The sequence below is a fragment of the Aedes aegypti genome, chromosome 2 (assembly GCF_002204515.2).
Source record: "Aedes aegypti strain LVP_AGWG chromosome 2, AaegL5.0 Primary Assembly, whole genome shotgun sequence".
NCBI lineage: Eukaryota > Metazoa > Arthropoda > Insecta > Diptera > Culicidae > Aedes > Aedes aegypti.
The window spans coordinates 342,157,153-342,185,030 of NC_035108.1; the positions used below are offsets into that span (position 1 = coordinate 342,157,153).

A 27,878-nucleotide genomic window follows, 5' to 3' on the forward strand; every position below is an offset into this window, starting at 1 on the left:
GCTGTCTACAAACAAATCATCCGTCCCATGATCGAATACGGCATGCCGGTCTGGGAGAGCTGCGCTAAAACACATCGAATAAAACTGCAAATCGTTGAGAACTAGTTTCTGAGAATATCTCTGAACGCTCCTTGGCGGATGCGAAATTCTGAGGACCACCGTCTGGCTGAGATAAAGACTTTTGAAGTCTTGAGGATCGCTTCAGTGAGTCTATAGAAAGGTACAGGGCTCGTTGCCGTACATCATACATCAGACAATAAGGTCGTCCGCGCTATAGTCACACCCCGCTAGGTTATGAAGTTATGTTTTGGTTTTATGTTTATTGTACATATTAGTTAAGTAGGTTATCAAATATGATAATCTGATAAAAAATTAAATTACCAAATCAAAAAATAAAACCTAGATTGGCAGGCCCTAGGCCGACCATATAAGACGTAAGAAATATTGTAATTACCAAACAAAACATATTAATAAAAAAAAATTACCACCGCAATGCTAGACAATGCACAAATAGCTTCACGACATGGCTCACTCTTATGTATGTGAATGAAGCTAACATACGAAGCATGATGTATCAAATTTAACCCCTGCAGGGCCCTGCCCACTTTGCCAAAACACGTACTTCGCAAGTAAAACATAAACACATCCACTCGTAATAATAATGAGCATTTTATTGGCTTTTTTCGGTGAACGCGATGCTACTCAAAGTAGATAGAGGCGTTTCGATTGTGTTCTTCATATATGGCCCTCTGTTAGTTTTCAACTTCTATTCATTTCGCTCATTGCTTGTTTTCGATCCTATCCATCATACACTTTCATTACTTTCCTTACTCCCTTCCACTTTCAGTAGTATCGCGTTCACCGAAAAAAGCCAATAAAATGCTCATTATGATAAAGTCATGCGGTGCTTAAACTTTGGAACATACACTCTCGGGCAAAAGTTTGGGGTCACCTTCTAAGAAACATACAAAAATTTTTTGTCCATAATTTTTAGATTTTCATACCAAGTTTCTGCAAGCGTTCTCCAAAGAATAGAAAACTTTGGTTTTTATTCCGTAATTTTCACTAAAAATAACTCAAAAAAATGTTTTGTCGAAATACGTACAAAGTAAGATTAAGAGTAATATGACGTGTTTTGACAGAAGCATGAGTGTATAATATAGCGTGAATTTATAAGTAATCTATTGAATTTCGTATTTATGACCTCCATTTCATGTAGCAAGAACCACTGTGCAATGTTAGACCAACTGGCATTATGAAGAGACGAAATGAAGCGAGCATTCTTCATCATTGGCATTTTTTTCCTGTGTGTTTCGGCGTGGTTCCAGTGTATGCGTTCGGAGAGCATGGTCGCTGCCTTTTATTATGGAAATGAAACATGAGATGGGTAATGAGAGGGCCCCCAAATAATAAAAAAAATATACAGTAGATAAAACGTGCTGTGGCGTCACTGCTGACGCCTCGAGGATGAGAAGGATGAGTCGAAGTTTTTTATGGGATCCAATTCATCAAAATTGCCGCACGCAGAGGCAAAAGCCAGCTATCAACGCATCCGTTGCTTTTCTCCAGAAAATCACGCATATGAGAGTGGCCCAAAGACTTAGACGTTGTTCGCTTTTGGGATTTCGTTGGAGGATAAATTTCTTTCCACTCGGCAGCTTCATTTGCTTGAAATTCATTACGCATTCATGCGGCTCCGCACGACATAATCCAAGATGATCTTCCGAACACACAAGAGAGCCTCACTGTCTAGCTAGTCTTCAACGAATGTTTGTCCGGAAGAAACATTTCGTTCCTCGCAGCTTTCGGCTAAGAACTTGGAATTAATTTCTTTGTAAAACAATTAGCGTACAGATTGAATTACTGAGTAAACCAATGTTAAATTTGGACGCGTGGCTGCGTCATACTAACAGAAGGAGCTTTGTGGATTAGAAAGCAAAGCAGGAGAACAATTTCACAATGCAACAATGTAATCCACGAATAGTTCTATTTAAAATTCTGAACCAATTCGTAAATTTAGTAAATTTCGTTAGAATTCGGAATGCATCCTATTCGAGATTTTAAACGAATTCTTCTCAGGATTTTAAACCACTCATATTCAGCATTCTGATCCAATCTGAACGCATCTTCCTCAGGATTCTGCACAAATCTTTCTAAAGCTCTAGGCGAATCTTGGCGATTTTGAACAAATCCTTGTCGGAATTCTAGATTAATCCTGCTGAGAAGAGAATATTTTAGGCAAATTTTCTAGAATGTGATGGAATTAATGTGAGAAAATGTGATGAGCTAAACATTTATTTACTCTGAAAAATTTCAGCACCGATCTCTTTTTAGTATTCTAGATTTAAGCTGTTGAAAATTCGTTGTGTGGTTCCGTTTTATCTTCACTTTAACGCTATTGATATGCAATTGAAGACAGTGTTAAAATGTTTTCTGTTGTGAAACGACCATCCATACCAATTACATTCCGGCGAAACGAAAGGAATCCTTCTATCATCATCCGTAGTAAGTCTAGCGTGAACAAACAGCGGAACTCCATTCGGAAGTGTAATGCCAAAATTAGATCCTTTCGAGGGAAGTATAACCGACCGTCACGGGATTGAATCCCACCACGAATCGCTCCTGTTCGTGACGCCAAACATCAGCCGGAAACGGTGGTTGGCACTTGATTGTCACCTCGGGCCAGCAGCAGCAGCCAGCAAGATTCACATGTCGGATGTGGCTCAGCGCTTTGGTGGATGCACAGACAAATGGACGTAAACGTATTCGGAAATTTCGTTCGGTTTACTAACTGGTACCGTAGTCTGTAATAGGGTTTTTTGAGGGGTGTTGAGATATTTAGATAACGTCATTAAAAACTGATACTAGATAGAAAAATATGAAATCAGGACATTGTATTTTATTGTAAAATTGTACGAGCTGCAAACTTCATTATAAAGTTCATTCATATTTGAAACAAACTGTGACGATAAACTGAAATCAATCAAATGTGTACACCAAAACCTCCATTTACGTAAATTCTTATGAGCTAGAAGGCTGGTGTTTTCGGCAAAGTTGTTCATAAGCTTTTACCTTGATGAACTAAATTTTACACAGAAAAAAATGTTTAATTTTCAATGTGATGTAAACTGAAGTCTACTGTAAAAATAAACCAAATTCGTGTGTTGTTACAGCATCATATAAATATAAATTCAATTTCCAACTGAAAATGGTTGAATATTACATGATCGTGTGAATTTATAGTGAATTCAATTGAAAAATAATGTATTGGTCGTTGAAATTTAGGTTTATTTTGATGCTCCAAATATGTGCATGAAAATAAAAGTAAATTTACAACATATTTTTAGCTGTGTAGAACTAGGATAGTCTATTTCGGAAAGGTTGTACTTAGCTTCTTGTGAAACCATTATGATTTTAAGACCATAATTGACTATTAATATTGTCATGCATCCTGTGAATACAAATTTAGTCTTGCATTTTCTTTTCTATGTTTATTGGAGCACTGTGCAGATTTTGAGTTTGAAAGAAGAAACGAAGCCAGCCGTATCGATCGTTTTTTTTTTTCAAATTTCTTTATTAGTATCATTCTAAACATTACATTTATTTCTCATAGCTAGGTGTTCTGTGTTTTTAGACAACAATATCATCCTAATTTGGTAAAACAAATTTAAGATTTTATTAATATTTTGTTAACAATATATTACATTTTATTTGCCGTAGCAGTTCAGATTTTTTTACAGATGTGTTGATTTCACCTGCTAATAAGAGAAAAAAACACATTTTCAATTTACTAAACCTAACTTAACCTAAATATATAACGCATTAATCGTAGCAATACAAGATTGTAACGATTTTTTCCTGTAAGTATTAATTATTTTATTTGACATTTGTTCCAATGTTTCAACATTGGATATTCTATGTATTTCATTGGTACTATACCAGGGAGGATGCCCCAGAATAATTTTCAAAATTTTATTTTAAATTCTCTGCAGAGATTTCTTCCTGGTATTACAACAGCTAGTCCGTATTGGTACAGCATACAACATGGCTGGCCTGAAAATTTGATTGAATGTCAAAAGCTTGTTCTAAAGACAAAGTTTTGATTTTCTATTAATAAAGGGATAGAAACATTTTAAATATTTATTACATTTGGCTTGAATGCCCTCAATATGATTTTTGAAAGTTAAATTCTTATCTAGCATGAGCCCTAGATACTTAACTTCATCTGACCAATTTATTGGAACCCCTCTCATCGTGATAACATGTCTACTTGAAGGTTTCAAATAAAGAGCTTTTGATTTATGTGGGAATATTATTAGTTGAGTTTTGGATGCATTAGGAGAAATCTTCCATTTTCCAAACTTTTTTGCAATCGGCTACGGATGACACGCAGGCTTTGTCCTTTGGCGGAGAGGATTTTTGACATCCCTGAGGTAACTCAGGTAAGTCAGATGTGAAAATATTGTATAATATTGGTCCCAAAATGCTGCCTTGAGGAACACCAGCTCTTACAGGAAGTCTTTCAGATCTGGAGTTCTGATAATTAACCTGAAGTGTACGATTTGACAGATAACTTTGAATTATTCTAACAATGTATGCTGGAAAACCCTGTCAAATGATTTTTCTATGTCTAGAAGAGCAAGACCAGAAGAATAGCCTTCAGACTTGTTGGAACTGATCAAATTAGTTACACGTAAGAGTTGATGAGTGGTCGAATGTCCATGGCGGAATCCGAACTGTTCATTAGCAAAAATTGAATTTTCGTTGATGTGGGCCATCATTTTGTTCAGAATGACCTTTTTAAAAAGTTTACTGATGGAGAAAAGCAAACTGATTGGACGATAGCTAGAAGCTTCTGCAGGATTTTTGTCTGGTTTTAAAATTGATACAACCTTGGCATTTTTCCATTTCTCAGGAAAATATGCCAACTGAAAACATTTGTTGAATATATCAACTAAGAATAATAAGCTACTTTCTGGGAGTTTCTTGATGAGGATGTAGAAAATTCCATCATCGCCATTTTTGATTTTTTTTAATAATAGTTCTCACTTCTTCCAAATCAGCCTCCCAGGAATTTTCAAAAACGTTCTCTTGATTGAGAATATTTTCGAAGTCCTGTGTAACTTGATTTTCAATTGGACTAGTAAGTCCTAAATTAAAATTGTGCGCGCTTTCAAACTGCATAGCAAGTTTTTGAGCTTTTTCGCAATTGGTTAGTAATAATTTGTTTTCCTCTTTCAATACCGGTATTGGCTTCTAAGAAAATTTCCAAAAGGGCTCAGAGCCAGGGTCCAATTGAGAAATATTATTTTCAAAATTTTTGTTTCTTAATTGTGCAAAACGTTTCTTGATTTCTTTCTGCAAATCCTGCCATATAATTTTCATAGCAAGATAGCGAGTGCGTTGAAATTGGCTTTTCCTAACGTTTTTAAGTTGGATCAAGAGTTTAAGATCATCGTCTATAATCACGGATGCAAATTTTACCTCACATTTTGAAATTGCAATGCTCCTGGCTTCAACAATGGAATTTGTTAAAGTTTCAAGAGCATTGGCAACATCAAGTTTTGTTTGTAAAGAAATGTTAACATCAAGATTAAAGTCAATATACGTTTCATATATATTCCAGTCAGCTAGAAAATATTGAAAGTGGAGCTGATAAGATTGAGAATCACTTCATGGGATATTTGAAATGTAACAGGGACATGATCAGAATCAAAATCAGCATGAGTAATCAGTTGGCTACAAAGATGACTAGAGTCGGTTAAGACCAAATCAATCGTAGATGGATTTCTAGAAGAGGAAAAACATGTAGGGCTATCAGGGTATTGAATTGAGAAATATCCTGAAGAGCACTCATCAAATAAAATTCTGCCGTTCGAATTACTTTGAGAATTATTCCATGACCGATGTTTGGCATTCAAGTCACCAATGACAAAAAATTTTGGCTTATTGCGAGTCAATTTTTGCAAGTCAGTTTTGAGCAAATTAACTTGTTGTCCAGAGCACTGAAAAGGCAAATAGGCAGCTATGAAAGTATATTTACCAAGCTGTGTTTGTACAGAAACGTTTAAAGTTCCAAAAACTTAAGTTTCAAATGACGAAAACAGTTGATGTTTTATACGCCTATGAATGATGATTGCACCTCCTCCACATGCCCCATCAAGTCGATCATCACGATTAACAAAAAAGTTAGGATCTCTTTTGAGTTTGGATCCAGGTTTCAAACACGTTTCAGTGATAACTGCTATATGCACGTTATTAGCTGTAAGAAAATTTAACAGCTCGTCCTCTTTATCATTCAAGGAACGAGCAGTCCAATTTAAAATATTTAAAGTATTATTTGGATCCATTAAAAAAACGTAATCCAATTAGAATTTGATAAGTCAATTTTACACCAACTTGGACTGCTTCAGTCATAGTGGTGGCTTTGAACAGTAGAAGCATTAACCTAAGAATGCTAATGTCGCTGCTGTTCGTGTTACCAACATCTAATTTGCCACGAACTGACAGTGTGAGTACCGGGCCTCAAAGTGTCAAAATTATTTTCAAAACCAAAACAACGATATTGTATAGAACAAACAATGCAAATCCATAATTTAAAGTAATAATAATTGAAATCAGTTTTGTGACAACAACGCCACTAGCGTTCTACTACTAATATTTCTATTCTTTGAACATTGCATCAATCATTAGAGTCGATTGTTCAGTTAGAAAATTAAAATCAGAGGCAGACATATCATTTGAAGTGGGTAGACGAAGAGGCAGAGTAGATGTTACCTGTGGCGGTAGGGTTTTTTCCATTTGATTTGAAACAAGTGGAATAAGTACTCATATTACGAATAGGGGAGGAGTTCAAATTACCTGCTACGATATCGGCAAAGGAAAATTCCGTAAACGCCCGTTATCGTAATGGATATTACCTTTCATCTGCCTGACACGAACCTCAACGACTCTCTTGCGCGAAAGGCAAGCCCAAAAATTGGACTTATGATTGCCCTTGCAATTGGCGAATACGAACTTATCGGTTTCTTACTTCACTGGACAGATGTTCTGGGCGTGAGAAGAACCTCCGCAAATCATGCATTTAGCATCCATGCGACAATTTTTTGTACCATGACCCCACTTTTGGCACCAACGGCACTGAGTGGGGTTCTGGTAATTTCCTCCAGGTTTCTGGAAATGTTCCCATGACATCGAACATAACTCTAGCTTTTTCTAAAGCTTTAATATTATTTAGATATTTTTTGTTAAAGTGAACTAAATAATATTCTTGAGAAAGCCCTTTCCGAACAACGCCAGATTGGGTTCTCTTTTTCATAATGATTACTTGGACTGGGGAAAATCCAAGTAAATCATTAATTCCATTTTTTGATCTCTTCAGGTGACTTAGTCACTTGAGAAACCTTTCAAAACAACTTTGAACAAACGTTCAGTTTTGGCGTCATAAGTAAAACATGTGTGCTTCTTCTCTTCAAGATGTTTGAGAAGAAGTTCGTGATCTTGAAAAGTTTCCGGCTAAACGCGACAGTTTCTTTTCTTTGTGATTTGGAAGGAAACCTTGATTCCCCTAATGGAGTTCAAGATCTCCTGCCTAAATCCCCCAAATTCTGAACATCTGACCACGATAGGCGGCACTCTTTGCTTCCTCACTTGAATCAAAGAGCCTGGGCTAGATACTGGTTCGATATGGTGTTCGGAAAATTTGTCTAGAGCATCGAACTGATTGCTCATTTCGATGCAATTATCAACATTATCCATTTCACCCTTGGAAGAAAGTTCGCATTCCGGAGAAACGTCCTTTCTTCCATTCTTGCCACATTTAGTGACAGTTTTAAATCCCACTTTTTTGAAAGGAAGTAGTGAATTCAGAGATTCACCCTTCCTTTTGTTTGTTGTTGCAACCATGTTTAGTCAATAAACGAAAGAAGACGTGACCTTCGAGAGGTTTTTTCCCAAGACGGTGTCCAAGAAGGATTACCACCGCTAGGCACGGGTCCAAACTAGGATCGTAAAGGGATTAATAGTAGAAAAAATAGTACTGAAAAGTACTGCTTTAATAGCACTTAGAAGTACCGGTTTTGTAGTAAAAAGATGAAGATAGAAGAAGCAAGAAGAAAAGTACTGTTTTTGTAACACTTCCAAGAGCAGAGAGAATTCGAGAACACACAGCACGAAGGTACGATGCGCACTTCAAGATAGTCCTTGATTTGCTGAACCACTTTCCTTGACTCCAACCTTGTAGCTTGTCTTATTATTAGGGATCTTAAGATACAAAGGTTTGAAGAAAGGATATAACGTCGAAAGGACAAAACGTCAAAAAAGTGAAATGGAAGAAAATGAAAATATATGTGGAAGAATTATTCTTTTCAGAAAGAATAGATAATTCACTATGTGCTAAACGCATATTTCATCGGACACAGTTTGCAAAATTAAATCAGGAAACAATTCCATGCCGCTGTTGCAGTTTTACTGCTTTCGACGTTTTGTCCCTTTCGGCGTTTTTGCATTCGATGTTTTGTATTTCGGCGTTTTGTCCTACGCATTCTGTCCCTAAACCTTGCAGAAAATGGCTAGGCAAATTCCCTAACAGATTTTTCGCCGCCAGATAGCCCTCGTTTTGCTGAACAACTTTGCCGAAAACACCAACCTTCAAGCTCATCGGGATCCTGAGATATCCGTAGAAGGGATGATGTGGCCAATCGTGGTACCCCAAGACTATCCGGAATAACTCCGGAGCCACCTAAACCATATTTCCAAAACTTGCAGACCTTAAATTAGAAGAGATTTTTGGGAACTTCTGAAATTTTCAGACCAAATCCATCACGAAACAAAAAAGTTTTGCAGGTTTTAGTGTGTTTTTCAGCATGCATGGATGAAAATTAAATAAAGTTCGACAAAGCATGTCCTATAAAGTTCTCAAAACAACGATTGTTCGAGGGTATCCAAAAACTTCTTCAAGTTAATGCCTTTTCATCTACAGGCGTAACCAGATATCTCTCGGAGGTTTATGAATAAGGTTCACACCCAAGCAGACTCAAATATACATACTCTGTCAAGTTCAAAATCTCACGGTTTTCTAGGTTATCCACGAACTTTGGTAAGCACATGACTTAAGATTTTAGGGGCCTTCCTTAGCCTAGTAGTTAGAGTCCCGGCTACAAAGCAAAGCCATGCTGAAGGTGTCTGGGTTCGATTCCCAGTCGGACCAGGATCTTTTCGTAATGTAAATTTCCTTGACTTCCCTGGGCATCGAGTATCATTGTACCTGTCACACGATATACGAATGCGAAAAAATGGCAACTTTGGCAAAGAAAGCTCTCAGTTAATAGTTGTATAAGTGCTCATTGAACACTAAGCTAAGAAGCAGGTTCTGCCCAGTGTAATGCCAAAAAGAAAAAGAAGAAGAATCTCAGCTATTCTTTGACCGATTTTGATGACATTATTACAGCACGTTAGACATAACTTGAATTTAAACATACATTTTTGAGCAATTTTTTTTTTTCAATCATAAGTTTAAAAGTATAGTCATCTCTTCCTTACAAGATATTGAAGGGACATCGAGTTGAGAGGTATCAAGTAACAGAACACAAAACCAATGCAACTGCGATCCAAGGGACCATCGAATTAGCCATGAAAAATAACTTTTACTATGGTTTTCTAACTCGATATCGAGATACGGAATATCGAGTAAGGGAGAGTTAACTGTAGCAACGATTTGATCAAAATTAAATTTCCGACGAAAAACTATAAAAAATTTTTGTGAAAATATGAATTAAGCGTTCAAGATGTTTTTTTAATCGGTCCAAATGTTTACGTTTCAAAACAACCCGGGCAATATGCCCCTCCCATAGCAAAAAGTTCCACAGGCTTGTAGAAATGTTTCCAAGGAGAATTGTACCACCTGCTAATCTTAAAAGGGTCCATTAGCAGTCATCTTCCGGTAAAAGTTTTTGTATTAAGTACAATAGTAAAGAATAGGCTTCATTCACACTGAGGTTTATTATCAGAAGCAAAATTTTAAACCAAAAACCCGATTTTCAATATTTTTTTAATTTCTATTGATTGTTTACACTGTTCAAAGAACAAATATGCGCAACATAATTTTTTCGCGGATATTTAAGATATGTAATCATATTTACGTGTAAAAGAAGCCTAAATCCCGTGAAAATAAAGAGGGCCGAATTGCCCCGTTTGGGAGTATTACATCGAGTTACCCTACAAGGACTTTTTCTGACACTCTTTCTATCTTGTTTCTATGCTCACCCTCACTCACACAATAAAAGAACTCTTGAAAGACCCATCCGAATAAAATAGGCATCGCAGAGTTGTGATGGTACTCTTTTTTGATGGAATTTTCCTCCATTGTGGTTTGTGTCGCACCTTCCTCGCTCAGTTTTCGTTGCCTCTCTGCTTAGTATTTTTTCTTTCCCTCACAATGAGGCAAAGTTCTAGAGCATTCTTTTAAGGCAAAGTAGGTCGTCATCGAAATGTGTAATTGGCATCGATGATTGTGGCTGATTTGTCCCACGATTACAAATTAAGGTGAAGATAAATCGAAGCCAAACTTGAAATTTTCAAGAGCACGGATCTGGAGAACTGATCACCCGTTTAAGCTGAAAACTTAATCGATTGGTCACTACCAGCTAGTGACCAATCGATTAAGTTTTCAGCCTGAACGTATGTTCGGTTCTCCAGATTCGTGCTCTTTAAAATTTGAGGTTTGGCTTCGATTCATATTCACCTTAAAGAAAATTCCTTCGGATTTGCACTGACATATCTGAAAAAATATCAGCATACTTGTTCCATAAAAGTGCAAGTAGTGATAATTTTCGATATTACTTATGGTGACTGAGTTTTATCACTTTGAAATTGCAAGCTGCAAAATCAACATGGCTGCCAAAACGAATGACGAACTACTTAGCCTTAAACACTAAAAAAATTGAAACAAAATATGTTATAATTTAAACCAAAAAAAACTCCTTTTATTATATTCCATAACTGATTTATAACAAAATTTGTTATTTTCTTAACATGGACAAAAGCGCAAATGTTCAAGCAATTTCTTTCAGATTGTTTATGGCAAATTTTGTTATAATTAATTTTTAAATTGAAACAAATTTGAAACAGCCTTGGTTATTATAACTGAGTTTGTGTTAACCATGTTATAAATTTTCGCATCAACTCAAAGAGCGTCTAACAAATATGTAACAAAATTTGTTATTTTTAACAAATCTTGATATAATTGTAATACAATTTTGTTGTAATCCACTGGTCGGGTAAGGTGACCTTGAACTTGATTGGCTACCCCTGTTTGCTATTTCAGTGTCGCTCGAACAGCTGCACTTACACACTTGGGATTAAGGTGATTATGAAACGAAGCCAAACTTTGAATTTTCAAGAGCACAAGACTGAAGAATCTGACAACAGTTCGCATTGAAAATCAATCAAATCGCTTTCTTACTGTCGGTGATTAATGGGATAAATTTTCAACGCGGAGCTCTGTTTGGTTCTCAGGTCCTGTGCTCTTGAAGTTTGAGGTGTAGCTTCGTTCTATAATCACCTTAACAGGCACCTCCAATATAAAACTGCTGATGATCTTCTATTTTTAGGCAACGCCTGCCATGTCAGAATGCAGACCAATGAAGGAACGGGGTGTAATTGATAATGCATTTAAAACTGGCCAACAGTAGATCGGATATACCCCTGCATCTACGCCAGTTCGTGCCGCAAGGAATACGGCTGAGGTAATTTAATGGCAGAGAAGCTTTCTTTTGGTTAGCAGACTGCCTATGTATTAGGCGTAAGGAAAAGAGTGCTATAATTATGGCAAAATGGAAGCGTAGAGAAACGGTTTCTTGTCCGTCTCTGGTTCTAGCGATTGCTATGAACGAATAGTTTAAGTGTAATAGATTAAGATTGGAAGATAGAAGCAAGTGAAATATACACCTACATAGTACGAGGAAAGGGACGGGCCCAGGCCATGATCTTTTGCTTATGAAACAGAAGCCGGTAGCCTACCTATCTACCTACCCTGTCTATGCAAATAGAGGTTAATATATAGTAAAAGTTGAGCTGTCATTATGTTATCTATTTTTCAATAAGCGAAAATTAGTTCATGTGATTTTTATTGATTTCGCCCAATTTGGAAGTGCAAAATATTTAATACATATACTGTTATGCTCATAAAACGTAATGTTTCATATGTAAACAAAATTCGACAACTTAAGATACAAAATTAGCGTTAGGACTCGATATGTAATTGATCGAAAGTATTATGTCTATATATCTATGGTGGCAGGAGGATGACAATCGGAGCTCTTTCTCTTTCGGTGCGTTTCGATTACCCGTTTGCAACCCGATCTGGCATATCACCATTTGTAGGTACATGGCTACGTATGAAGATTGACAGTCACCGATATCGTGACCGGAGACGCGTTACTGTTTCGTTATGTTCGGCTTATCTCCATCGTGTGAGTGCCATACCGTTGTCATCGTCGAGGTTAACTGACAGAATACGGTTTGTGCATTGTTCATCGTAGTAAATCCGGGTACCGGGAACGGAAAATCACACCGACTGAGGACCGAAATGCCGAGCTTACAATTAAATCCCACTTTCACACAACCTTGCAACTGCCTGAGCCATTCGATAAGGGAGAAATATAGCCTTGTCTTACTTTCAGATTTCTCATCCGGTCTTATACATGCATATGGCAGAAAACTAGCCAGACATAATGCCACTACTGGAAAGAGCGGATTTGAAGGATGAAAACCCATTATCATTATTAAAAGAGCAAGAGGAAAGGGAGGAAAGTTTCACAAAATCCACAACGAAAACGTCTGTAGCAGTGTCAGTATTTGAAAGAAAGATTTTTCCTATATAAAGAGCATCGCTCCGTTCCGGTAATCCTTTGAAAACTTTGCTACGGAAACGAGCATGGATTCAAGCGCACACACACATACTTGGAAATATCCTCAAAGATGCTGGAAACTGTAGGTTTGCATCCTTAGCCCATTTAGTGTCACAAGCACTAGGAAGGTAAGCAGCAAAAGCCACCCATAGGGAAATGCTTTAAAACTGGAGTAGTATGACTAATATTAGGTCATGTGTTGCACATTCTGTGCTTTTTAAGATTGAAATTATCTGCAGCACAAAGAGAGCTGGTTCTTTGTTCTACAATAGTGGTAACAGACGAGGTCGCACATTGTTGGCTGTTCTCCAAGGACACGCTTCAAACGGTGGCAAAGTTTCTGCCCAACAATAATAAATCTCAGCGCAATCAAAGGAAAGATAAACGAACTTTTAAGATATGCTTTATTTGATAGAATTTATCGTCGATTAACTTTGCTGACGATCTGGGTTCAGCAAGGTTCGAACGGATGAGGATTTTCCGTGCAGCAAATCAAAGCAGCGCACATTGGGGAATTCCGAACCCAAAGGTGGAAAAAATTGATAACTTTCGCAATAGAAAGATAAAAAATAAGTTTTATAGCTCATTCGAAAGGAAATTTTCTCAAGAATCGATTGGTGATGGTTTCATGTATGTGGGGCCACTCTGGGATAAGCTATAGTGCCCGTTTTGCCCCGATTCCTTGAAAATTTTAGATTTTCATGTTGTTTTGAGTAAAACTGTTTTATTGTGGAGATTATTTTCCATGAAATCCATCATTTCTAGTCCATTCAACAATGTTTCACAGAGAACGTTATAAAAAGATGGAAATTTAGGGGATTATGGGGCCAAATGTACAATGAAATATTTTTGAAGAGGAATTTTTGTTTTAAATTTTTTCAACGTGTTTTTATATTGAAATAAATTTTAAAATTGTCAAATAATCATGAATATAGCTTGCAAAAATAAGTTGTAGTAAAATTTGTAGAATATGTATGATAATTATGTATGTTCTATGCAACATATTGTGAATAATCTACCTTCTTATATAACAAATTCCAAACATTTCCAAACGATGTGCGATAGTTTGGGTAAACGATATTGATCTCAATGAACGATTGCCGTTAGCCTCATTGATAGGAGATAGTGGGAGCATATAGTTTTTTGGCTATTTTTGCCTCAATTCCCCTAAAAACGATTTCTTTCATAATTAATTGAACAGATATCTCCGAATTAAATTTATTATGTACTAAATTGTTTATTCAGTAGTTGATACAGTATTTAAACCCTAAAACATAGAAGATTATGGGGATCTTTTACACATCAATAGAAAAAAAACAAACAAATAAAAAAACTCAAAAATGAATCCATTAAGTAATCATCTGCAGTTTTTTTTTCTGATTGAAACAAATCACTCAGAATTAAATTAGTTACACAATCATACCTGAAGAAATTTCATGAGAATAAAATTTCGTGGAAGTGCCCAAGTTGCTCTGCCTGCACCCTACTACTGAAAAAGTGATCATAAATAAACAAAGTCTTTCATATATTTCAATATGGCACATTTTGATTGAAGATGTAGTAGTTAATAATGCTTAATTCAAAATATTTTTCAAAATCAGGTCTGTATTTCATTAGTATATTTTTTGTTATTATGTTTGTTATGTTGCCTGCTTATTCAACCAAAACGAAAACAAATTAAGATATAAAATGCATGCTATCTGATGACGTTTATCATTTTGTTATTCAAGTTTGCTAGGGCTTTTTTATGGAAATATATAAAACAACAAAATATTTTGTTTATACATTGACGCTTATATTGAGCTGTTCGGTAATCCAATCCACATGATTATTAAATTAATAAACTCATTACGCGTGGTAAAGATGGACAAATCATGGGTGAAATTATGAAAAAAAATCCACGTTCTCGGGTGGGATTTGAACTCAGGACTCTTGTATGCTAGACGAGCGCTTTATGTGCTCGGTAGCTTAGTTGGTAAAGCGCTCGTCTAGCATACAAGAGTCCTGGGTTCAAATCCCAGCCGAGCACGTGGATTTTTTTTTCATAATTTCACCCATAATTTGTCCATCTCTACCACGCGTAATGAGTTAATTAATTTAAATTTCTTTATGTTATGCATTTTAGAAGGCTCTTGAACATGCTTGAAATTCAGTCAAACAGATGTAACCATAATTACTGTTTACAATATTAACAAAGTATGGATCACCATGAGGAACATTGATGTCAACCAACAAGCAATCTGTTAACAGCAAATGTAGAGGCAACATAACAAACATAGTAGCAATAAATTATACTAATGAAATTAATGATCGATTTTGGAAAAATCTAGAATTGAGCATCATTAACAACTGCATTATCACTTTTATGATAACTTTTTCTGTAGTGCATGATGGAAAATGGAATATTGTAATACCAAATATCCATAAAAAGACAAAATTATTCCCCGAATAATTTCTTGTAAAATGCAATTTGACTCTCACGAAATTGCTACAGTAATGATTGAGTAACTAACCTGATCCTGAGTAATTTGTTGCAATCAGAAAAAAACGGCTGATGGTTTCTTGATAGATTCATCTTTGATTTTTTTTTATTTGTTTTTTTTTTTTGTTTATGTGTAAAAGATCCCCAAAATCTCCTATGTTTTATGATTTAAATATTGTATCAGATACAAAATAACCAATTCAGTACATAATAAATTTGATTCGAAAAAAAAGTTCAATTAATTACGAAAGAAATCGTGTTTAGGGGAATTGGGGCAAAAATAGCCAAAAAACTATATGCTTCCACTATCTCCTACCAATGAGGCTAACGGCAATCGATCATTTAGATCAATATCGTTTACCCAAACTATCACACATCGTTTGGAAATGTTTGGAATTTGTTATATAAGAAGGTAAATTATTCACAATATGTTGCATAGAGCATACATAATTATCATACATATTCTACAAATTTTACTACAACTTATTTCTGCAAGCTATATTCATGATTATTTGACAATTTTAAAATTTATTTCAATATAAAAACACGTTGAAAAAATTTAAAACAAAAATTCCTCTTCAAAAATATTTCATTGTACATTTGGCCCCATAATCCCCTAAATTTCCATCTTTTTATAACGTTCTCTGTGAAACATTGTTGAAGGGACTAGAAATGATGGATTTCATGGAAAATAATCTCCACAATAAAACAGTTTTACTCAAAACAACATGAGAATCTAAAATTTTCAAGGAATCGGGGCAAAACGGGCACTATAGCTTATTCCAGAGTGGCCCCACATACATGAAACCATCACCAATCGATTCTTGAGAAAATTTCCTTTCGAATGAGCTATAAAACTTATTTTTTATCTTTCTATTGTGAAAGTTATCAATTTTTTCCACCTTTGGGTTCGGAATTCCCCAATGTGCAGCGTTTTGCCCAGGCACTTCAATTCAAGAGAGGCAGCAAAGGGTGTCGCCAATCGTGGTCAGTATTTCCGAATTTGCTGGTTTCATACTGTGATTGGATGACCAGCTAGGTTAACCCGTTAACGCCCAAGGTATCTCACAATTGGAATTCAGCTCCGTTTTGGTTATTCATAGTCATATTCCCATATATTAAACCTTATTTCACCAAAAAATTTCAAGTCTATGGTGGGGATCCAAAAAAATTCTTGAAAGTGTGTCGTCCATATCTAGTTGTTCTATGAGCTTATTTTCGAGATTAATCAAAAATATTTTCATGTTCTTCGACCCATTACAATGTAAGCACATTGAAAAAAAAACTGCAGATGAGGGGTAATTCATAAATTACGTCCCGTACAGAAGAGGAAGGAGGGGGTTACAAGAAAACGTGACTACCCATTTAAAAATTGAAATCCACACAAAAAGTGTGACATAGAGGAAAATTGACGAGGATGATTATGCCAAACTTTGCATGACGTAATTTATGGACGTACCCTGATAAAGAAATTGCAACATAAGGAATACAAATTTCAGAGGCGTAAGATGCATGCCAGAACTAAATCATTTAGTGACATCAATTCAATTTTCTGCTCTACCACGTAAGTAAGATACAGGATACAGACATACATACATTTCCATACATGTACATGTACAATTATGCACTCTTACACCCTTTATACCAAAAACAAAATAAAATCTTACGTCAAATATTATGATTATAAAAAAAACCTACAGATGTTTCAGAATAGTCTTCAAACAGATTCTATAAAACTTGCCAGCTGATAATGAAACCATATATAACTATCAAAATATTTTTGCTGGGTCAAGTTATTAGTATACAATGTGGCTCGGACAGCTATCGAAATATATTTTTGGCAATATCAGAATTTCGTTAGTGCTAATCAAAAGTTAATCCTTCAGTCCATTGACAGTCAAATATTGCACTCCAACTATTACATACTTCACAGACGTGAATATTTGAAGCCAACATTATTCGTCTATAACGTTGAAGTTACTGGTTCACAGATGCATATGGTCTTATCCACCGATAGAACCGAATCCACGCGGTCCAAGATTTTTGACACTAGAGCGGGCCAGAATACCTGGGGAGCATAAGGGAGGCTCTGTACTGCTACCTCAACGTGTCGCTGGTTCTGAAAAGCGAACAACTATACAAAAATACAACCAAACAATGGTGAAGCCGTAATCAATTTTCTCGAATACATTCATTTTGTGAATTTAGCAGCATTTTCTTACTAAATTGGCAACAACGCATTGCAGTAGCGCATAGTAAATAACAGTTTGCAAACAATATCTTTCAAGTGCATTTAATACCTGTAATTTTGCGAATAATATTTTTTACTTTTCCACGTAAAGCCATAAAACTGGGCAGAGGTTGGCGGCTCTTCAATTTTACTCTCATTTGACAGCCGCCCTTCACCCTAGGAGTTCAGTTCATGGATGGATAAGTCAATTTGTCGGTTTTTTCGTTCTTCACTACATTCAAAAGACCATCTTTTTCATTCGACGGCTAGAAAACATGTGTTTTCTTCTTTTAGCCTCAATAAATGGTGTCAAGGTTCATCTAAAAATGTAAGGAGCATTGCATCCGAAATAAGCGATTGTTGCTGGACTCGATAGTAAGTATTCATTGTTTTGATTTAGGCAGACCAATTTCTTATTGGTTGTTTCCTTGATGTGTCGCACATAAAAGCAATTCCCAGGTAATAAGTTTTTATTTTTGTGAATATATCTCCTTTAGTTGACTATCGTTTTCGAAGATACCAAATTTTTCATCACTGGACTTCAATATAGGTGAATAAAACATTTGCCGACTAGCGCCATCATGAGAATGACTTCCGAAATAAGAAGGATTTAGGCGCATAGCTTTCTTTGGATTTAATAAGTAGACTGATATATAAGCGAATAAAATTTGTACCCAGTAGTGCCATTTAGGTGATTTCCGAAGTAATAAGTTTCCAGGCCAATACGTCTCATTTAGTTCTTCAACTTTGTCAAAGACACTAACTTTGTATCCTATCACTGGATTGAGATATAAGCAAATAAAATGTTTGTCTACTAGCGCCACCTTGGGAGAGTTTTTCAAACTACTATGTTTCTGGGCAAATAGATCCTATTTAGTTGAACACTTTTGTCGAAGACACCAATTTCGAATCTCATCGCTGGACTGAGATTTAAAAAAAAATTGACCACTACCGCCACCTTGTGAGTGTTTTCCAAACTAATAAGATTCTAGGCGAATAGGTTTCATTTAGTTGTTCAACATTGTCCAAGATACAAACTTTGTATCTAATCACTTGACTGAGATATCAGCAAAATAAAATCTTTGCCCACTATCGCCATCTAGTGAATGTTTTCCAAACTAATAAGTTTTCGGGTGAATAGATCTCATTCAGTTGAACACATTTGTCGAAGACATCAATGATATATCTCATCACTGAATTGAGATATGAACAATCAAAATGTTCGACCACTAACGCCATATTTTGAGTGTTTTCCGAACCAATAAGGTTGTAAGCGAATAGGTCTCATTTAGTTGATCAACTTTATCGAAGACACCAATTTTGTATCTCATAACAGGACTAAGATATAAGCAAATAAAGTTTTGCCTCACTAGCGCCATTTTGGGAGTGTTTTCCGAATTTATAAGGTTCTATGCAAATAGGTAATATATAGTTGTTCAACTTTGTCGAAGACACCATTTTTGTATCTCATTACTGGGATAAGATATAAGCAAATAAAGTTTTTGCTCACTAGCGCCATCTTGGGAGTGTTTTCCGAATTTATAAGGTTCTATGCAAATAGGTATTATTTAGTTGTTCAACCTTGTCGAAGACACCAATTTTGTATCTCATAATTGGACTAAGATATAAGCAAATAAAGTTTTTGCTCACTAGCGCCATCTTGGGAGTGTTTTCCGAATTTATAAGGTTCTATGCAAATAGGTATTATTTAGTTGTTCAACTTTGTCGAAGACACCAATTTTGTATCTCATAACTGGGCTAAGATATAAGCAAATAAAGTTTTTGCTCACTAGCGCCATCTTGGGAGTGTTTTCCAAATTTATAAGGTTCTATGCAAATAGGTATTATTTAGTTGTTCAACTTTGTCGAAGACACCAATTTTGTATCTCATAACTGGTTAAGGTATAAGCAAATAAAGTTTTTGCTCACTAGCGCCATCTTGGGAGTGTTTTCCGAATTTATAAGGTTTTATGCAAATAAGTATTATTTAGTTGATCAACTTTGTCGAAGACACCAATTTTGTATCTCGTAACTGGGCTAAGATATAAGCAAATAAATTTTTTGCTCACTAGCGCCATCTTTTGAGTGTTTTCCGAATTTATAAGGTTCCATGCAAATAGGTATTATTTAGTTGTTCAACTTTGTCGAAGACACCAATTTTGTATCTCATTACTGAACTAAGATATACGCAAATAAAGTTTTTGCTCACAAGCGCCATCTTGGGAGTGTTTTCCGAATTTATAAGGTTCTATGCAAATAGGTATTATTTAGTTGTTCAACTTTGTCGAAGACACCATTTTTGTATCTCAAAACAGAACCAAGATATAAGCAAATAAAGTTTTGGCTCACTAGCGCCATCTTGGGAGTGTTTTCCAAATTTATAAGGTTCTATACAAACAGGTATTATTCAGTTGTTCAACTTTGTCGAAGACACCAATTTTGTATCTCATCGCTGGACTGAGATACAAAAGAAGCAAATATTTGTACGTCGGAAAGTTGTTTCATATGTTGCTTATATATGCAACATTTGTTGGCGTCTGTGCGCCACCTGGTGAGTTAATTCTGAAATAAAATAGTTACCAAGTGGAAGTCAACAGTCCTGTGATCAACTTTGCAGAAGACAGCTTTCTCGTAAACCTCTTTATTTTCAAGATATTTGCACAACAAGTACTGTCCTATTTATAGGACGCTGGGCGTTCGGGGCTTCTGTCCTATTTTTAGGACGCTGGGCGGATATGGGTTAATGTAGGTAGAAATTATGCTCAATTTGAGTAACTTGATAATTCTTTTGCGTTCTAGATATGTTTAATTGGTCCTTGAGCCGTTAAAATTCATCAAAATTAGTGTAACTGTATTATTAACCTATGAACCGATATGAAAACAATTTATAATTTCGGAGTTTTGAATTTAGTAAATTAGGTGTTTGGTACTGAGGGACATATTTCAATGTACAACAATAATACTTTGAATGAAGCTTGTTTAACTAAATATTTTTGAAACGCATTTTGCTTGAAAGCTTCCTGGCCTCAGCTCACTCTTTCCCAAAGTTTTCTCCAGAGATTTCATGTTTCAAACCGAGCAGCACATCTAGCCTTTCATTCACCTAATTGTTCCTCTCGAGCTGTGGTGGCCTTTAACCTATATCTAACTGACATGAGTAAACATTCTCAATGGCTCACCGCGCTAGTGGCCGCCCGTTTAACCAGGACAGGAATGCTTCTCCGGTGGCACTGTGTAGCATGAGTAAACACTCGATCTCTAAACGTTCCCCCAGCTCCTATCAAAACACACGGATACCAAGCAGGACGGTTCGACCAACGAAAAACGATGTACACCTACACCATACCTACGTTAATCGAGAAAGGTATAGAAGCATGGCGATGGTTTGTAATCTCTACATTTTGGGACATCGTTTTGAGAAACATTTGGCAGCAGGCAGAGGTTACAACAGGAGCAATCTACAGTCAGATACCCTTGTTGTAGCCTACACGTTTGGTTATGTCCTATTTGGGACGAAGATGCTTCACAGTTTAACCCACCCTTGTTGGTTGAACGGTTTCCGGAAGATTACCCGTTTGCCGGGCTAAACAAACATCCGAAAATTTTATCAGATGTTTATAGAGAGACATTTTAAGCTCTTGTATGGCATGTACGTTGTCAAAAATCCATTATCATTTTGGAAACTTCATTGAGCAAAATATTTCAACATTTATGAAACGAGCAACTTGTAGGGATCCAGCTCCACATCTCAGGAGATTTCGTGACACGTAACTAAATTTCCCTAAAATAATATCACGTTTTTCGCCACCTACATATAATCGGATGAGAAAATTTTCCACACTGCATGCCATCTTCTTGACATCTCCACAATTATACCTTATGGAGCCATCATCGATCCGAAAGGAAACTCTCTAACATTCCACGTAAGGCCAGGTTGGTCCCCTCCATACTGTAAGATAATACGCTTCCTAGGCATTTTATGCTAAATAGCCGCAAGGGTTCAGAGGAATGAATAACGAGGAACACATTTTCGCATACACACATGCCTTCTGAGTCGGGATCCATAGTCCAGGGGAAGGGTTGGGGAGGTTGACGAGAAAAAAGGTCATCCTTCTTAGTTTTACCTATGTTATTTGAAGACTCTCACACATAGCAGCAACGATTCCTTCACTAGGTCCTTTCGGGATTCTTCTTCTTCTTCTTGACATTACGTCCTTCGTACCAGAAGCCTGCTTCTCATCTTAGTGTTGTTATGAGCACTTCCACCGTTAATAACTGAAAGCTTTCTTTGCCAAAATTGCCATTTTCGCATTCCTATATATCGTGTGGCAAGTACGATGATACTCTACGCCCGGGAAAGTGAAAGAAATTTACAATACGAAAAGATCCTAAACCGGCCTTTGCTTTGTAGCCACAGACTCTAACCAATCGGCTAAGGAAGGCTCTTTCGGGATTATGCATTACTGTTCACTGAATTGAGACAGCCTATCTCTCAAATCAATCTACATGAGGCTATTTCTCTAGTGTTCACTACCCGCCTGTATGTGTTGTAGTTGCATTTAATTTTTAGTTTCGAAAATTGAAAAAAAAAAATCGAATCATTTGGGTTTTTTATAAACCTTAAGAGGCTTCTTGTCCATTCTAGCGACACATCACAAATGGGACAGAACCGGTTTCTCCGTTGGACTCCATTACACAACCAATATTCAGCAATATTGTTAAGGATGGTTGAATACACTTTTACTTCAATTTACAAACTAGATCAAAAGTGTGTAAATTGAATCGGTTCATAAATTGTAGGGAAAGGGGTGGTAAAAATAACACGTTAAGGTTCATCTTGTTTCTGATAGAAAAACAAGGAATTTGTATAGTTCTACCGCACATCAACATAAATAGGGATCTTATCTATAGCTGCGACATGAATTCAGACAAAAATAACTGAACTTTCACATATTTTTATCGCTTGCAAAAAACGATGCAAATATTCATTTTACCTGCACTATGTGGGTAAAATGAAAAGCTGCTGGTGGTAAAATGAACATCATGAAAAAACATTACCTAAAATATATCCATTAATGATTGAAACCCATTCTAAAAATCTAAAGGTATCAGAATTGACATCATATCAATACGATATTCACCTCACTGAAAAACCTCAAGACTCCGGAGGTAGAAGTTACGTCAGTTCTAATTTTCAAACGTGTTTTTTTTTAAATCTAAGTTTTCGTTGATATTTTCACTTCAATTGACCTCGGCATCAACCCAAACACTCCGATTTATGCTATAAATCGTCCGTGCGTAATGAAAATTCAATCAAGTTTGTTTTTTCTCGGTAAAAGGCATGGTTTTCATTTTACCACCTCTGTTCATTTTACCACCCCTTCCCCTATCAGTATCAGTATCAGTTAGTTTATTAAGCAAATATGAACAAAATTGTTACATCCAATAAGATTAACCTAACATTTCCTTGACCAGAAAATATATTGTTTAATGTACGACAAAATATAGAACAGCTATTGTTTCATGTGCCTTTCAAGATACACCTTTGGTTCGTACCTTATGAATTTTCAAAATATTTCTGAAGGAAGCTCTGGAAGAACGCTTGGGAGAATCCCTGAAGCAGAGTTGGGGAAAGTTCTGCAATTCACACTACAGTAGGCAAGTGTAGAAAATCACAGTCAGCGGAGCAGTGAAAGTCACGCCTATAGCTGCTGTAAGCAAAATGCCAAGTGATTTTGCATGGAAATCTTAAGGACGAGATTTGCGAAGAATATCTCAAATTATTTTGCTCTCATGACATAGCAAAATAGTTAAGATTTAGGTATTTAGAGTCTGCGAATATTTCTTCGTTGGAGAATTCCCATAAAGGTTTCTTAAGCATTATTGAAAAAAATCGTTACTTGGAAGAGTAGCAAGTAGTTCTTGAGTAATTCCTGAAGTAAATCCTGGGAAAATCGCTGGTGGAATTTTGGGCGTAGCCAGAATTTCCGTATGGGAGGGGCGAGCGTCTTTGAAAGTTCATTCACGAAATTTACGCGAAATTATTTTTGCATAAAACGTTAAACGATGAAGGACACCCATCCTCTTTTTTCATTCACAGTTGGAAAAATGATGCTGTTTTACGGAAATGGGCATAATCTTAATGCGTCCGGCGGCAATCAACTTCTTATAAGTTCCAGTTTCTAGGAAAATTTATGCAACTTCACACCGCACAAAAATACAAGCGACAGAAAAAATTACATTTGGACATGACCTCGGAAAATCCGGAACATCTCCGGTGTCCAGTAGCCAATATGCATGGCCAAGCAAGTTCCTGAAACTAGACCAAATTTGCCGTCAACTGCTTCCAGATGCATCTAATTTCATCAATTTTTCATAAAGTTATGATCATTTGAAATTGGGCAAAATTTTGCCTATCTTAAACATTTTGCCTATCCCCTGTACGTCAAAGAAGCTAGCAGATCCACCTGAAACCCTTCCAACTGCTCCAAGAATAAAGAATTACTCCTAGATCACCAAAATTCTTGCATAGATTCATGTAAAAGTTATTCAGTGGATATATTTTAGTATTTTTTAGAAATTATTTTTTTAGAAGCTATTCATAACAATTCTTTCTTTTCCTGAATATCCACCCAAAGTCAAGAATTTCTTCTCAAAATACTTCAGAAACTCTTTCAGGAAGTCCTTCATGGATTTACCTATGATTTTTTCTAAGTATGACCATTGCGGAATATTATGGAATTCAGGAAGTAATATTTTGAGAAATGTTCTTCCTTTTAGAGAATAATTTTTGGTAGTGATCTTAGAGATATGCGTTAATAAATTATAATTATAAGGATGAGCTACATTGAATAAAGTTGTGGAAAAATATATTTTCCAAGGAATTTCTAAAAAAAAATCCATCCAGCAGTTTTTACAAGAATTTCTTCTAAAATACTTAAAAATTTATTTCAATAAGTCTTAGAAGGATTCATCCAGGTTGTTTTATGTCGAGAATTTTTCTTTGGATTCTGCAGACTAATTTTTGGAATAGTTCTGAGTGATATTCATGCATAAATTAAAATTACAAAAATAAAATCGAAAGGCAGCACTGAATGCAGTCCTGGCAAATCATTGCTCCTATTCTAATATATAGGGTGCAAAACCACTTGGGTACTTCCATGATTCACTCTGGCATGGGAGGTTTGCGCATATTGTGGCCAAATATGACGTCTGAAAATCCAAAAAAGAACTACTGACAAAGTGAATCAAAAGTGCCAAGAATAGGATCCGGTTCCCTACATGGAAGAATGCTTGTGTCCATATTTAGAGGAATTCTGAGAAAAAAAGTCTGTAATTTATATAATTCTGGGAAATTTCCAAGTTTTGGAAAGTTAAATATACATTTTTGATAAACTTCTTAGGAAAAACTTAAAAACCTCTAGGTAAAGTGTGTATATAAAATGCTTGGAAAAATCTCTGGAACTCCAGAGAAATGCCTGGGAAAAATATTGCAGGAATCATGAAGGATTGCTTGAGAAAATACACAGGAAAAAAATCCTAAACAGTTTCCAAACATCTGAAGAACTCTGCAAACTTTGTTGAAGAAGCACAATTAAAATTTCTGTAGAAAATGCTAAATAATAAAGAGCTAGTTAAACCAAATTCCTGGAAAAAATCTTTGGGGAGCTCATTTTTAAGAATCACTGCTTAACATATTGCTTGGAAGTGTTATCAGTGAAATTCCAGGTTTGGTGTATATTTCGTATTAATTCCATAAACTAAATGGAATTTCCGTAAGTGTTGCCAAAAGAGTTCTTGAAGGAGTTCTCAGATGTTTATTAAACCATTTTTTTTTGTAAGTCGTAGATTAGTGAAAAACTTTAAAAATCCAGAGAGAGTTATCAGGATCAATTTTTAAAATAATATTTGTGGGGATTTCCACAGATATCTGTCAAAAAAAATAAAGAAGAAACGCATGAGGAAATTTCCTAAAAATATGGAGGAGAATTCCAGATGGTGATCTTTGATTTATACTTGAAGGGATACCTACAAACACCCCAGTCTTTTCTTTGCTTGAATTACTGAAACAATCCATGATGTAATTATTTGTATTTTGGAAGCAAAAAGTTTTGTCAAATAATAAATTCTTTCTGCATTAGTTTGAGATATTCTCGAATGCATAAAAGAAACTTCTAGAAACATTTTGAGAGGCAGAAAAATATCTTAGATATTGCATGAGGACTCGATTGAGAAATTTGAGTCACTCCCCAGAACGATTGTTAAATTAAAATTAAAAATTGTTGAACATTCTAATGAAAAGTATAAAGCAGAAAATAAAAAGGAATCCCATGAAGAATTCCTGACGAATTCTTTTAAAAAATCGAAACAATAATAATACTCACCTATGTACCAAGCCATTTATTTTGCTTTTTTCATCAGCCAAGCGAAGGGGAAACGCCTTCGTGGAATGCTTCGAAGGGTTTACAGGTGGGATAAAAATCAGAAACTCACATTAGATTTGCTGCTCATTGTTATGGGCTAGCTTAGCAACATGGAAACGTAGGCATTATGAAAATTTTTAAGTTTGTATTCTCATACAAATGTTCATAATGTTCTGCTGCATTTCTGCATGCCATATTTCATTTAGCACCATCGCACAGATTACTCATTTTGCTACTAATGATCAGCAAAAAATATAAACATGGACATTTCAAACGTTTTGAAGTTGCTATTGGGGTTGAAAGCACACAAAGAGACTGTTAGGTATGCCTTTATTTCTCAATATGGGACTACATCAACTTCATATTTTTTTTACAACATTTTTAAGCAAATTCTGTTAATTCTTATATGCGTAGTCATGCATATATTATAATATAAATATTGCGATGAAAAAGGTGTTTTAGAGTAATAACTCAAAGAATGTTTCATCAATCTATAAAGAAATACTCTGAAGAATGCTTGAATAAATCTAAAGAAATTAAAGAAATCAAAAATTTATTTCGGTGAGATCACGATATATTTTATTCAGCACTGTAGTTTATTCTTACTAAGCATTCGTTTCACTATCAGCGCCCATCTAAATTGCAACATTCCCAACAGTGGGAAAATCCGCTCGTTAAAGTGGAAAATTAAATTTTGTCTGTTGGGTGCGGCAATTAGCAGTAGCGACTTGTGCTTCCTTAGTTGGGTGTGTACAACCTCAACGCGTTAGCACTAAAATTCACTCAAGACTAAAATACGGTGAAGTAAGTTACAGACAAATAGATTTAACACTTGGAACGCGAGCGCTGCAGGTGGCGGTGCTCGGTGGACATTGACGATAATGTGCCGTCTGTTTATCTTTGAATCAGTCTTCTGAAGAGGCTCACTACCAACTCATCAACTCAAATTAATCAGAGAGGCTGGTCGTAAAAATGAAACGCACCAGGTCGACGAGAGTAGTAGCAACCAAGGCCATCGTCAGACAGGCGTCGGTGAATCAGATAAATTTGAACTGGCAGCCTCACACTTCGATGAAGTGGCAGTGAAATGACGGGGAAAAGGATTAAGCCGGATGAACTGAGCTTGTGAAAATGGAATTGTGGTTACAATAGAGAGCGAAATTGAAATGATGGGATTTAACCCGCAATGAAAATAATAGAAGTTCCAGATTCATATCTAATTTATTTTAGATAATTTACGAAACTGCTGAGAGCCAGGGTCTAATTGAGATATTTTGTTTTAGTAATTGTTGTTTCCTAATTGTGTAAAACAATTTTTTTTATTTCTTTTCGCAGATCCTGCCATATATTTTTTTATAGCAGGATCGCGAGTGCTAAGAGATTGCTTTCTCCTTACGTTTTTATGACGGATCAAGTGTGTAAGATCATCGTCTGTAATCACGGATTCAAATTTTAAAAGATTCGAACGGTTACGCGAAGGAAAAAAAAAATAGCTTGTGAATGAGTATAATGGGTATGTTTATTTAGCAAGCAATCATAAACTGAAAAATGAGAGTTGTTTGAGATTCTGGCTGGGGAATTCTGGCTACAAAACAACGTTACCATTTATCTACCTGACACGAGCTTCAACGATTCGCTTGCGTGAAGGGAAATCCCAAAAATTGGATTTATGGTATCCCCCGCAATTTGTGCATATAAACTTTTCGGTATCGTCCATCACAGAACAGACCACTTGACGTGAGAAAAACCTCATCAAAAAATGCATTTAGCATCCATGCGGCAATGTTTGGTATCCTGACCCCCCTTTTGGCACCGACGGCACTGAGTGACGTTCT

At 35.9% G+C, this 27,878-nt stretch overlaps 1 protein-coding gene and 1 non-coding gene across 8 annotated transcripts in view; both read left to right on the plus strand.

Moving 5' to 3' along the window:
- Positions 1 to 27,878, plus strand: part of LOC5579463 (probable G-protein coupled receptor 158) — a 382,902-nt gene that overhangs the window by 115,998 nt on the left and 239,026 nt on the right. The window lies entirely within an intron of this gene.
- Positions 14,866 to 14,937, plus strand: Trnaa-agc. The gene has a single exon. It is a non-coding gene; the product is annotated as a tRNA-Ala (tRNA).